The following is a 12798-nucleotide window of genomic DNA, read 5'->3' as shown; positions in this document are numbered from 1 at the left end:
TCTGTTATGTACGCACAGACTCCCAAGACAGAGAGTAAAGAAGGAGTGATTGTATTTCAGGGAGAGGTGATGAGGGATCACGTGGCATATTTGGCACCTTCTGCGCCCTGTGGACACCGCTGGATACAGGTTGTGTGATAGACGGGCAAAATCAAATTCTGATGGAATATCATTCTAGTTTTCCTCAGGCCAATTGTGTGAGTGGAGCTCTTGTCCCAGGGTGGGCACTATAGAATGTAATTTTTGTTTTGGTTTGGCTCCTTTAAAGGGGACCCGAGTCCAAATTGTTCACAAAGACGAATAAAAGAGTCGGCCCAGCACTGGGGTAACCACTTCCAACCCTTCTCCAAACTGAGCCACACCCATTTACCCTGACCTTCTGTCTCCTGTATCCCTGCTCTGCGCCATTCCCTCTGATACCGTCTCCCTGAACTCACTGATCATCACTCCAGGGATCCTTTCTCCCTGCTCTCCCCCATTCCCTCTGCTACCATCACCCTGAACTCCCTGAACATCACCCCAGGGACCCGCCAGTGACCTTCTACGCTCCCTCTGTCCCTGCAGTTTTGCTCCATCCTTCGCCGGATCTACGGATTCTTCCTCTGCCTCCCGGTCACGGAAAATTCTCCAGAGGTTTCTGGCCCGAACCGAAACAGGAATGTTCCTTCTGATGCGGCGCTGCTTTCCCTCTGAAATCCTGGAGTTCAGGTGCGAGGACTCCTGTGGTTGAATATCAGACCGGGTTGAGGGACGGAAGAATTAGGCGGCCCTTCTGAAGGGCTGGGACGAAGTTTGGCAATTGTTTGAGTTGCTGCTTAAATTATGTCTCTGCCCGAAACTCTCTCCCTCCCCTCTAAGTGAGAAATACCTTTAGCCACCATCGCTGTGTCTCCCGTCTCTCTGACTTGTCCCCAGGCTCAGGGAATCTTGGGTGGTGCAGAGCCCATTGAAAACTTTCCGAGCTGACCCCAGGGGTCAAAGTCGTGAGTCAGGGGCCAGAGGCTGCACACACGGGGAATCTTTAGCGCTGAGCGGAGAAAAGAGTCTGCTAGTGACCTCTGACCCTGAATCAATGTGCGAAATAGCCAATCACGGTGCTGTGACTTTTGGAACGAATTTTGGCGTCATCTGCTGCAGGGCAAACTGGCGGCGGCCATGTTTGTGTGATATGCAGTCGGCCATGTTTGTGTGATATGCAGTCGGCCATGTTTGTGTGATGTACAGTCGGCCAAAGTTTTGTGGTGTACAGTCGGCCATATTTGTGTGATGTACAGTGAGCGATGTGGTACAGTCGCCTATTGTGGTGTGACGTGTGACTTCAATTCCCACAAAAGAAAGTCTCGCTTTCTGAATAAAAAGGAGAAAATATGCGACAGATTTAAAGAGAGATAGCGACGATTAAAGTAGTTAGGGGGTTGCGCATGTGCTCACATAGTGCAGCGCGGCCCGTGGCCAACATAGGACCATTTCTGGCCCGCTGTGCATTGTGGGAAGCTCTGTCCTTCATGGCTCCTTCAATCATTGAAAGGCTGTGAGCCAACTGGACCACTGAATGGCAATTTATTCCATCCTCCTTCGGGCAAACTACCACACAGGCAGAGCGGTCCTTGCAGGCTAAAAACACTGGGTCAGATTATTTTCAGGATAACCAATGCACAGAAGTTAAATGATGCAGCCAAAAACCGGAACAGCAAGAATAGAAAAATCGTTCAGAAATCTCTATTTCCCCACAGATCTCCAGAAATATTCAACATTGTTTCTCTTTCATGTCCTCTCCCATTCGGTTGCGTGTTTTCAACTGCTCTGTTTTCACGTTTGGAAAGTTGCAGCTATCTTTAGGTGAAACTCAGAGAAAGCAACAGGTCGGAGGATCTCCCGAGCACCTCAACACATGAAATAACCGGTTGTGAAGGAATACACGGGATGAAATAACACACACAGGCGGAATGTGGTAACCAGATCCTGTCCTCTTAACGGAGCGATCAGCAGGACGTTCCTGGCGCTGTCAGCAACGTCTTTCTCGGAGCTGATCTGAACATCGATCCATAACTTTAAGGGAAAAAAGCTGATCAGAAGCAGAAAGGACAGTTTAACCGGTCGGTTGATTCTGTGATCGATCTTTCGGGCCGATTGGATTCTGCAGTTTGTTTTCTCGGCCGCTCCTGGAAACAGTTGGGTGACAGTTTGATCCGAGGTTAATTTGGTTTCCTCTCAGTGTGTGTTTGAGCGCCTGACAGCGCGCTGCTCATTGTGGCTGCACCTGCCCGCGATTCCACACAACCCCAACAGACAGGAGCCCCGCCCTACAGTCCAATGGCTGTTTTTGTACAGGGGTGAGACTGTTTTCCATCACGGTGAGTCTCAGGGCGCAGTAATACACGGCAGCGTCAGTCAGCTGCAGCCCGGAGATGTTTAAACTGGTGAATTTAGTCGAGGTCTGGAGCTCAGCAGAGAAACGGGTTTTGGCAAAATCTGCTTTATATTCATAACCGCTCCAGTATTTCCACAGTATAAACTCGGGCTGTGTGTCTGGGTTTTGCCGGTACCAGTATAAATAATAGCCGCTCCATGTAGTATCATAGGTACAGCTTAAAGTCACCGCTTCTACTCTGACTTTACTCCTGAGGACAGCGGCTGAGTGACAGAATCTTTAAGACTCAGATCTGAAAATCATGTTCCAACAGGAAAAGATCAGACCGACCCATGTTTAAAATTCAGATTCAAACCACGTTTGGTAATGACAGATAAGATGAAATGCTTTTGCTCCACAATTACCTGTCAGAAATGCCCCCCACACAGCCCAGATGCTGAATAGCCGCATTGTCGCTGTCCGCTCTGTAAAAGGGGGGTTGGATATTTGAAGACACTCGTTCTAACCCCCGCCCTCAATAATCTGCTGTCCTGTCTCAGGATGCTCTCACCTCACATCCTGGTGTCCCCAGTGGTGCTGTGAGACCGGTAGGTGATGAGCTGGCTACCCGTGAATGGAAACACCCCGAGCTGGGCCACAACATCCTTATAGGGGAATGGTTCCGGTTTTATAGACCAGGGTGGGAATTAAACCCTGGCCTGTTTATTGTGACCGGGAAGCTCATGATTGTTAATGGGTTGCTTTATTCCGGGGATAATTCTATCTCCAGAATTCCGTTAGTTTTACCGTCAGTACCGGTAACCTTGCCTCCAGTGAACTTTCCCTTACACATTTCATCTATTCTCTAATTTTCCAAACATGATTTGAATCTAGTGAACTAACAATGATTCCTTATTTTATCGGAGTGATTTATAGATCCTTAATATTAGAACGATGTTGCTGTTGCGGATGTTGCTGTTACTGAATAAACAATTGAACAGACATAAAGAATAAACACTCCCTGTAATTTAAATAGCTTTTACATCACCGTCCCCCTCTGTGGTTTGCATTTAAAATATGTTTTTAATTCTATCCGGTGAGTTGTGACTTTCTTTGTGCCTGTAGTGATTAAGTTAATAATCCATATTTCTCAGACTTTGGATATGCAATGAAAGAGAACGGAGGGAGCGGCGCTTTTCAGCATTTTACCGCTCACCTGCTTAAAGTGTCTGAGAGCAGAGCAGCGGGAGCGGGTCCAGAGCCCCCAGGGTGAGGTGAAAGACGGGTCCTCGTTAACATCAGCTCAAAACCAGCAGGGCGTGAAAACTTCTTACAACTTTCACTGGTATTAAAAAAGGATGTGGCGCAGAAAAAGAAACAATTTACAAGGTGTTTTGGTTTGTCTTTCGCATCTTTAACATCGATCTCCGCCATCGGTACAGTTAATGTCTTCAGAAATCAGATCTCATGGTGTCTTTTTCACTCACACTTCAATATTCCTTTCCCCATCTTCCACACCCTTCCACTCTCTTGTCCTGCCCACTGGTTAGTATCAGAATTCAATACTTCGATATGAAGAATGTCTTTTTGTGGAGATTATTGCCAGATGTACCGACGCAGCCCATTGTGGATTTCAAATATTAATCTTCAATTCATTCCAAAATTGACACAACTGTTGGAGGAACAGCATTTAACTCACTGCCGGGGTCTGGGCCAATCAAAGGAATATTGTGACCTCATGCCCTATGGTGGATATTCTGAAATGTGTTCGGATGTCGGTGGACAGGGGGTGAGGAATTCTCTGTCGATTCACTGACCTGATGCAGTTCCTGGATATGGGGAGCCGGGTTGGAGCAGTTCCGAAAACTATGCCGAGCAGCAGCAAGCGTTTAACATCGTTAAACGAGAGACTGGAAGAAGAGAGTTCATAGGATTATGGGTAAAGTGTGGAGACAGGGGATGAGAAAGGACAGGCAGGCACGGAAGGGGAATCTAAAGATAGAATGCTGTGTTCAGACACTACTGTACCTCAGGAAGATCCCATTTAGAGGACTGCTTTTAGTACTGGGCAACACAGCTCAGGAAGATCTCATTAACAGGACTGCTTTTAGTACTGGGCACCACACCTCAGGAAGATCGCATTTAGAGGACTGCTTATTGTACTGGGCAACACAGCTCAGGAAGATCCCATTTAGAGGACTGCTTTTAGTACAGGGCACCACACCTCAGGAAGATCGCATTTAGAGGACTGCTTATTGTACTGGGCAACACACCTCAGGAAGATCCCATTAAGAGGACTGCTTCTTGTACTGGGCACTGCAGCTCAGGAAGATCCCATTTAGAGGACTGCTTCTTGTACTGTGCACCACACCTCAGGAAGATCCCATTAAGAGGACTGCTTTTAGTACTGGGCAACACAGCTCAGGAAGATCCCATTTAGAGGACTGCTTCTTGTACTGGGCACCACACCTCAGGAAGATCCCATTTCGAGCACTGCTTTTTGTACTGGTCACCGCACCTCAGGAAGATCCCATTTAGATTACTGGTTTTAGTAATGGGCACCATACCTCAGGAAGATCCCATTTAGAGGACTGCTTTTAGTACTGGTCACCGCACCTCAGGAAGATCCCATTTAGATGACTGGTTTTAGTAATGGGCAACACACCTCAGGAAGTTCCCATTTAGAGCACTGTTTTTAGTACTGGGCACCACACCTCAGGAAGATCCCATTTAGAGCACTGTTTTTAGTACTGGGCACTGCACCTCAGGAAGATCCCATTGAGAGGATTGCATTTAGTACTGGGCACCACACCTCAGGAAGATCCCATTTAATGGACTGCTTCTTGTACTGGGCACTGCACCTCAGGAAGATCCCATTTAGAGCACTGCTTTTAGTACAGGGCACCGCACCTCAGGAAGATCCCATTTAGATACTACATTTAGTACTGGGCTCAGCACCTCAGGAAGACCCCATTTAGAGAATTGCTTTTAGTACTGGGCACCGCACCTTAGGTAGATCCCATTTAGGGGATTGCTTTTAGTACTGGGCACCACACCTCATGAAGACCCCATTTAGTTTCTTGCTTTTAGTACTGGGCACCGCACCTCAGGAAGACCCCATTTAGTTTCTTGCTTTTAGTACTGGGCACCGCACCTCAGGAAGACCCCATTTAGAGGATTACATTTAGTACTGGGCACCACACCTCATGAAGACCCCATCTAAAGGATTGCTTCTAGTACTGGGCACCACACCTCAGGAAGACCCCATTTAGAGGACTGCTTTTAGTACTGGGCACTGCACCTCAGGAAGATCCCATTTCGAGGACTTCTTTTAGCACTGGTCAAATGTAAGAAATCACACAACACCAGGTTATAGTCCAACAGCTTTATTTGAAATCACAAGCTTTCAGAGCGCTGCTCCTTCGTCAGGTGAAGTGGAGAGATGCATACAAACACAGCTTATATAGTCAGAGAATAATGTCAGATGTTTACAGGTAATCTTTTTAACTGCCATTTATCACACCTCGGCAGAGAGATAATCACAGCAATCAAAGGTGTAAATGGTGACCAAACAGCTCAGTCAGGAAAACATTACATCAAAGAGAAATGAGGTGGGGTCACAAGGGGTCAAATGTTGCAGGTCTGTATGAAAAACAAAAAAACAGACAAAAAACATTTTTTTTGCTGGAAATCACAGCAGGTCCGACCGCATCTGTGTGGAGAGAACAAGCCAATGACGACTCGAGTCTGGATGACCCTACGTCAGGTGGAGTTACATGTACCATGACATGAACCCAAGATCCCGGTTCAGGCCGTCCTCATGGGTGCGGAACTTGGCTATCAGCTTCTGCTCGACGATTTTGCGTTGTCGTGTGTCTCGAAGGCCGCCTTGCAGAATGCTTACCCGAAGATCGGAGGCTAAATGTCCTTGACTGCTGAAGTGTTCCCCGACTGGGAGGGAACACTCCTGCCTGGCGATTGTTGTGCGGTGTCCGTTCATCCATTGTCACAGTGTCTGCATGGTCTCGCCGATGTACCATGCTCTGGGGCATCCTTTCCTGCAACGTATGAGGTAGACAACGTTGGCAGAGTCACATGAGTATGTACCATGTACCTGGTGGTTGGTGTCCTCACGTGTGATGATGGTATCTGTGTTGATGATCTGGCATGTCTTGCAGAGGTTGCTGTGGCAGGGTTGTGTGGTGTCGTGGTCGCTGTTCTCCTGGAAGCTGGGTAATTTGCTGCGAACAATGGTCTGTTTGAGGTTAGGCGGCTGTTTGAAGGCGAGTAGTGGAGGCATGGGGATGGCCTTAGTGAGGTGTTCGTTGTCATCGATGACAGGTTGAAGGCTGCAAAGAACATGGCGTAGTTTCTCCGCTCCGGGGAAGTACTGGACGACGAAGGGTACTCTGTTGGTTGTGTCCCATGTTTGTCTTCTGAGGAGGTCTGTGCGATATTTTGCTGTGGCCCGTCGGAACTGTTGATCGACGAGTCGAGCGTCATATCCCATTCTTACGAGGGTGTCTTTTAGCGTCTGTAGGTGTCCATCGCATTCCTCCTCATCTGAGCAGATCCTGTGTATTCGCAGGGCTTGTCCACAGGGGATGGCTTCTTTAACGTGGTTAGGGTGGAAGTTGGAGAAGTGGAGCATCGTGAGGTTGTCCGTGGGCTTGCGGTAGATTGAAGTGCTGAGATGTCCGTCTTTGATGGAGATTCGTGTGTCCAAGAATGAAACCGATTCTGAGTAGTCCATGGTGAGCTTGATGGTGGGGTGGAATTTGTTGATGTTATCGTGCAGACTTTTCAGCGATTCTTCGCCGTGGGTCCATAGGAAGAAAATGTCGTCGATGTATCTAGTGTATAGCGTTGGTTGGAGGTCCTGTGCAGCGAAGAAGTCTTGGTCGAACTTGTGCACTTTAGCACTGGTCAACGCACCTCACGAAGATTCCATTTAGAGGACAGCTTTTAGCACTGGGCATCGCACCTCAGGAAGATTCCATTTAGAAGACTGCTTTTAGTGCTGGGCACCGCAGCTCAGGAAGATCCCATTTAGATACTGTATTTAGTACTGGGCTCAGCACCTCAGGAAGTTTCGCATTTACTGTGTGCTGTTTACTGTTTAAAATCTAAATTTCCCAGATTTAAGCAGGGTTAAAAAGGGATAAACAAGTCCTACAACTCAGAGCAGCTGAAGGCAGTTAACAAGGGAAACTGGAGTAATCTGGTTAACCTGGTTCTCCTGTAGCTGGGCTCAGCAAGTCTTTGTTTCAGGGCCTATAAAAAGAGGCTTTGAAGTGCGATTTTGCACGGAGTGCAGTTTCAACAGAGTGCTGAGAGTTGGGTGAGACAGGGAGTCTTATTTGGTTGCTGAAATCAAACTTTTGTTTGTTTCGCATTTACTGTGTACTGTTTACTGTTTAAAATCTAAATTTCCCAGCTTTAAGCAGGGTTAAAAAGGGATTAACAAGTCCGACAACTCAGAGCAGCTGAAGGCAGTTAACAAGGGGAACTGGAGTAATCTGGTTAACCTGCTTCTCCTGTAGCTGGGCTCAGCAATTCTTTGTTTCAGGACCTATAGAAACAGGATTTGAAGTGCGATATTGCATGGAGTGCTGTTTCAACAGAGTGCTGAGTGTTGGGTGAGTCAGGGAGTCTGAACTGGTTGCTGAAATCAAACTTTTGTTTGTTTCGCATTTACTGTGTACTGTTTACTGTTTAAAATCTAAATTTCCCAGCTTTAAGCAGGGTTAAAAAGGGATAAACAAGTACTACAACTCAGAGCAGCTGAAGGCAGTTAACAACGGAAACTGGAGTAATCTGGTTAACCTGGTTCTCCTGTAGCTGGGCTCAGCAAGTCTTTGTTTCAGGGCCTATAAAAACAGGCTTTGAAGTGCGATTTTGCATGGAGTGCAGTTTCAACAGTGTGCTGAGAGTTCGGTGAGTCAGGGAGTCTTAACTCGTTGCTGAAATCAAACTTTTGTTTGTTTCACATTTACTGTGTACTGTTTACTGTTTAAAATCTAAATTTCCCAGCTTTAAACTGGATTAAAAAGGGATTAACAAGTCCTACAAATCAGAGCAGCCGAAGGCAGTTAACAAGGGAAATGAGTAAACTGGTTAACCTGGTTCTCCTGTAGCTGGGCTCAGCAAGACTTTGTTCAGGGCCTATAAAAACAGGCTTTGAAGTGCGATTTTGCACGGAGTGCAGTTTCGACAGAGTGCTGAGAGTTGGGTGAGTCAGGGAGTCTTAACTGGTTGCTGAAATAAAACTTCTGTTTGTATCGCATTTACTGTGTACTGTTTACTGATTAAAATCTAAATTTCCCAGCCTTAAGCAGGGTTAAAAAGGGATAAACAAGTCCTACAACTCAGAGCAGCTGAAGGCGGTTAACAAGGGAAACTGGAGTATACTGGTTAACCTGGTTCTCCTGTAGCTGAGCACAGCAAGTCTTTGTTTCAGGGCCTATAAAAACAGGCTTTGATGTGCGATCTTGCACAGAGTGCAGTTTCAACAGAGTGCTGAGTGTTGGGTGAGTCAGGGAGTCTTAACTGGTTGCTGAAATCAAACTTTTCTTTGTTTCGCATTTACTGTGTACTGTTTACTGTTTAAAATCTAAATTTCCCAGCTTTAAGCAGGGTTAAAAAGGGTTAAACAAGTCCTACAACTCAGAGCAGCTGAAGGCAGTTAACAAGGGAAACTGGAGTAATCTGGTTAACTTGGTTCTCCTGTAGCTGGGCTCAGCTAGTCTTTGTTTCAGGGCCTATAAAAACAGGCTTTGAAGTGCGATTACGCATGGAGTGCAGTTTCAACAGAGTGCTGAGTGTTGGGTGAGTCAGGGAGTCTTAACTGGTTGCTGAAATCAAACATTTGATTGTTTCGCATTTACTGTGTACTGTTTACTGTTTAAAATAAAAATTTCCCAGCATTAAGCAGGGTTAAAAAGGGATAAACAAGTCCTAAAACTCAGAGCAGCTGAAGGCAGTTAACAAGGGAAACTGGAGTAATCTGGTTAACCTGGTTCTCCTGTAGCTGGGCTCAGCAAGTCTTTGTTTCAGGGCCTATAAAAACAGGCTTTGAAGTGCGATTATTCACGGAGTGCAGTTTCAACAGAGTTCTGAGAGTTGGGTGAGTCAGGGAGTGTTAACTGGTTGCTGAAATCAAACTTTTGTTTGTTTCGCATTTACTGTGTACTGTTTACTGTTTAAAACCTAAATTTCCCAGCTTTAATCAGGGTTAAAAAGTCATAAACAGGTCCAAAACTCAGAGCAGCTGAAGGCAGTTAACAAGGGAAAGTGGAGTAATCTGGTTAACCTGGTGCTCCTGTAGCTGGGCTCAGCATGTCTTTGTTTCAGGGCCTATAAAAACAGGCTTTGAAGTGCGATTTTGCACAGAGTGCAGTTTCAACAGAGTTCTGAGAGTCGGGTAAGTCAGGGAGTCTTAACTGGTTGCTGAAATCAAACGTTTGTTTGTTTCGCATTTACTGTGTAGTGTTAACTTTTTAAAATCTAAGTTTCCCAGCTTTAAGCAGGGTTAAAAAGCGATAAACAAGTCCTACAACTCAGAGCAGCTGAAGGCAGTTAACAAGGGAAACTGGAGGAAACTGGTTAACCTGGTTCTCCTGTAGCTGGGCTCAGCAAGTCTTTGTTTCAGGGCCTATAAAAACAGGCTTTGAAGAGCGATTTTGCACAGAGTGCAGCTTCAACAGAGTGCTGAGAGTGGGGTGAGTCAGGGAGTCTTAACTGGTTGCTGAAATCAATCTTTTGTTTGTTTCGCATTTACTGTGTACTCTTTACTGTTTAAAATCTAAATTTCCCAGCGTTAAGCAGGGTTAAAAATGGATAAAAAAGTCCTACAACTCAGAGCAGCTGAAGGCAGTTAACAAGGGAAACTGGAGTAATCAGGTTAACCTGGTTCTCCTGTAGCTGGGCTCAGCAAGTCTTTGTTTCAGGGCCTATAAAAACAGGCTTTGAAGGGTGATTTTGCACGGAGAGCAGTTTCAACAGAGTGCTGAGAGTTGGGTGAGTCAGGGAGTCTTAACTGGTTGCTGAAATCAAACTTTTGTTTGTTTCGCATTTACTGTGTACTGTTTACTGTTTAAAATCTAAATTTCACAGCTTTAAGCAGGGTTAAAAAGGGATAAACAAGTCCTGCAACTCAGAGCAGCTGAAGGCAGTTAACAAGGGATACTGGAGTAATCTGGTTCTCCTGTAGCTGGGCTCAGCAAGTCTTGTTTCAGGGCCTATAAAAACAGGCTTTGAAGTGCGATTTTGCACGGAGTGCAGTTTCAACAGAGTGCTGAGTGTTGGGTGAGTCAGGGAGTCTCAACTGGTTGCTGAAATCAAACTTTTGTTTGTTTCGCATTGACTGTGTAGTGTTAACTTTTTAAAACCTAAGTTTCCCAGCTTTAAGCAGGGTTAAAAAGGGATAAACAAGTCCTACAACTCAGAGCAGCTGAAGGCAGTTAACAAGGGAAACTGGAGGAAACTGGTTAACCTGGTTCTCCTGTAGCTGGGCTCAGCAAGTCTTTGTTTCAGGGCCTATAAAAACAGGCTTTGAAGTTCGATTTTCCACGGAGTGCAGTTTCAGCAGAGTGCTGAGTGTTGGGTGAGTCAGGGAGTCTTAACTGGTTGCAGAATTCAAACTTTTGTTTGTTTCACATTTACTGTGTACTATTTACTGTTTAAAATCAAAATTTCCCAGCCTTAAGCAGGGTTAAAAAGGGATAAACAAGTCCTAAAACTCAGAGCAGCTGAAGGCAGTTAACAAGGGAAACTCGAGTATACTGGTTAACCTTGTTCTCCTGTAGCTGGGCTCAGCAAGTCCTGATTTCAGGGCCTATAAAAACAGGTTTTGAAGTGCGATTTTGCACAGAGTGCAGTTTCAGCAGAGTGCTAAGAGTGGGGTGAGTCAGGGAGTCTTAACTGGTTGCTGAAATCAAACTTTTGTTTGTTTCGCCTTTACTGTGTACTGTTCACTGTTTAAAATCTAAATTTCCCAGCCTTAAGCAGGGTTAAAAAGGGATAAACAAGTCCTACAACTCAGAGCAGCTGAAGGCAGTTAACAAGGGAAACTGGATTAATCTGGTTAACCTGGTTCTCCTGTAGCTGGGCTCAGCAAGTCTTTGATTCAGGGCCTGTAAAAACAGGCTTTGATGTGCGATTTTGCACGGAGTGCAGTTTCAACAGAGTGCTGAGAGTTGGGTGAGTCAGAGAGTCTTAACTGGTTGCTGAAATCAAACTTTTGTTTGTTTCGCATTTACTGTGCACAGTTAAGTGTTTAAAATCTAAATTTCCCAGCCTTAAGCAGGGTTAAAAAGGGATAAACAAGTCCTACAACTCAGAGCAGCTGAAGGCAGTTAACAAGGGAAACTGGATTAATCTGGTTCACCTGGTTCTCCTGTAGCTGGGCTCAGCAAGTCTTTGATTCAGTGCCTATAAAAACAGGCTTTGATGTGCGATTTTGCACGGAGTGCAGTTTCAACAGAGTGCTGAGAGTTGGGTGAGTCAGAGAGTCTTAACTGGTTGCTGAAATCAAACTTTTGTTTGTTTCGCATTTACTGTGTACTGTTTACTGTTTAAAATCTAAATTTCCCAGCTTTAATCAGGGTTAAAAAGAGATAAACAAGTCCTAAACACAGAGTCGCTGAAGGCAGTTAACAAGGGAAACTGGAGTATACTGGTTAACCTGGTTCTCCTGTAGCTGGGCTTAGCAAGTCTTTGTTTCAGGGCCTATAAAAACAGGCTTTGAAGTGCGATTTTGCACGGAGTGCAGTTTCAACAGAGTGCTGAGTCTTGGGTGAGTCAGGGAGTCTTAACTGGTTGCTGAAATCAAACTTTTGTTTGTTTCGCATTTACTGTGTACTGCAGAATGTTAAAAATCAATATTTCCATGATTTAAGCAGGGCTAAAAAGGGATAAACAAGTCCTAAAACTCAGAGCAGCTGAATGCAGTTAACAAGGGAAACTGGAGTAATCTGGTTAACCTGGTTCTCTTGTAGCTGGGCTCAGCAAGTCTTTGTTTCAGGGCCTATAAAAATAGGCTTCGAAGTGCGATTTTGCACGGAGTGCAGTTTCGACAGAGTGCTGAGAGTTGGGTGAGTCAGGGAGTCTTAACTGGTTGCTGAAATCAAACTTTTGTTTGTTTCGCCTTTACTGTGTACTGTTTACTGTTTAAAATCTAAATTTCCCAGCCTTAAGCAGGGTTAAAAAGGGATAAACAAGTCCAACAACTCAGAGCAGCTGAAGGCAGTTAACAAGGGAAACTGGAGTAATCTGGTTAACCTGGTTCTCCTGTAGCTGGGCTCAGCAAGTCTTTGATTCAGGGCCTATAAAAAAAGGCTTTGATGTGCGATTTTGCACGGAGTGCAGTTTCAAAAGAGTGCTGAGAGTTGGGTGAGTCAGGGAGTCTTAACTGGTTGCTGAAATCAAACTTTTGTTTGTTTCGCATT

At 45.4% G+C, this 12798-nt stretch overlaps 1 pseudogene; it reads right to left on the bottom strand.

Annotated features, from left to right (window-relative positions):
• The window catches only part of LOC147118434 (uncharacterized), a 292846-nt pseudogene extending 290025 nt beyond the window's left edge, over positions 1-2821 (bottom strand).
• Positions 2822-12798: the final 9977 nt, after the last annotated feature.

Source organism: Somniosus microcephalus, chromosome 4 (assembly GCF_052327205.1).
Source record: "Somniosus microcephalus isolate GS21.2 chromosome 4, FLI_Smic_1.0, whole genome shotgun sequence".
Lineage (NCBI taxonomy): Eukaryota > Metazoa > Chordata > Chondrichthyes > Squaliformes > Somniosidae > Somniosus > Somniosus microcephalus.
The sequence above is the reverse complement of the archived record's forward strand: the minus strand, read 5'-3'. Positions and strand labels throughout refer to the sequence as shown.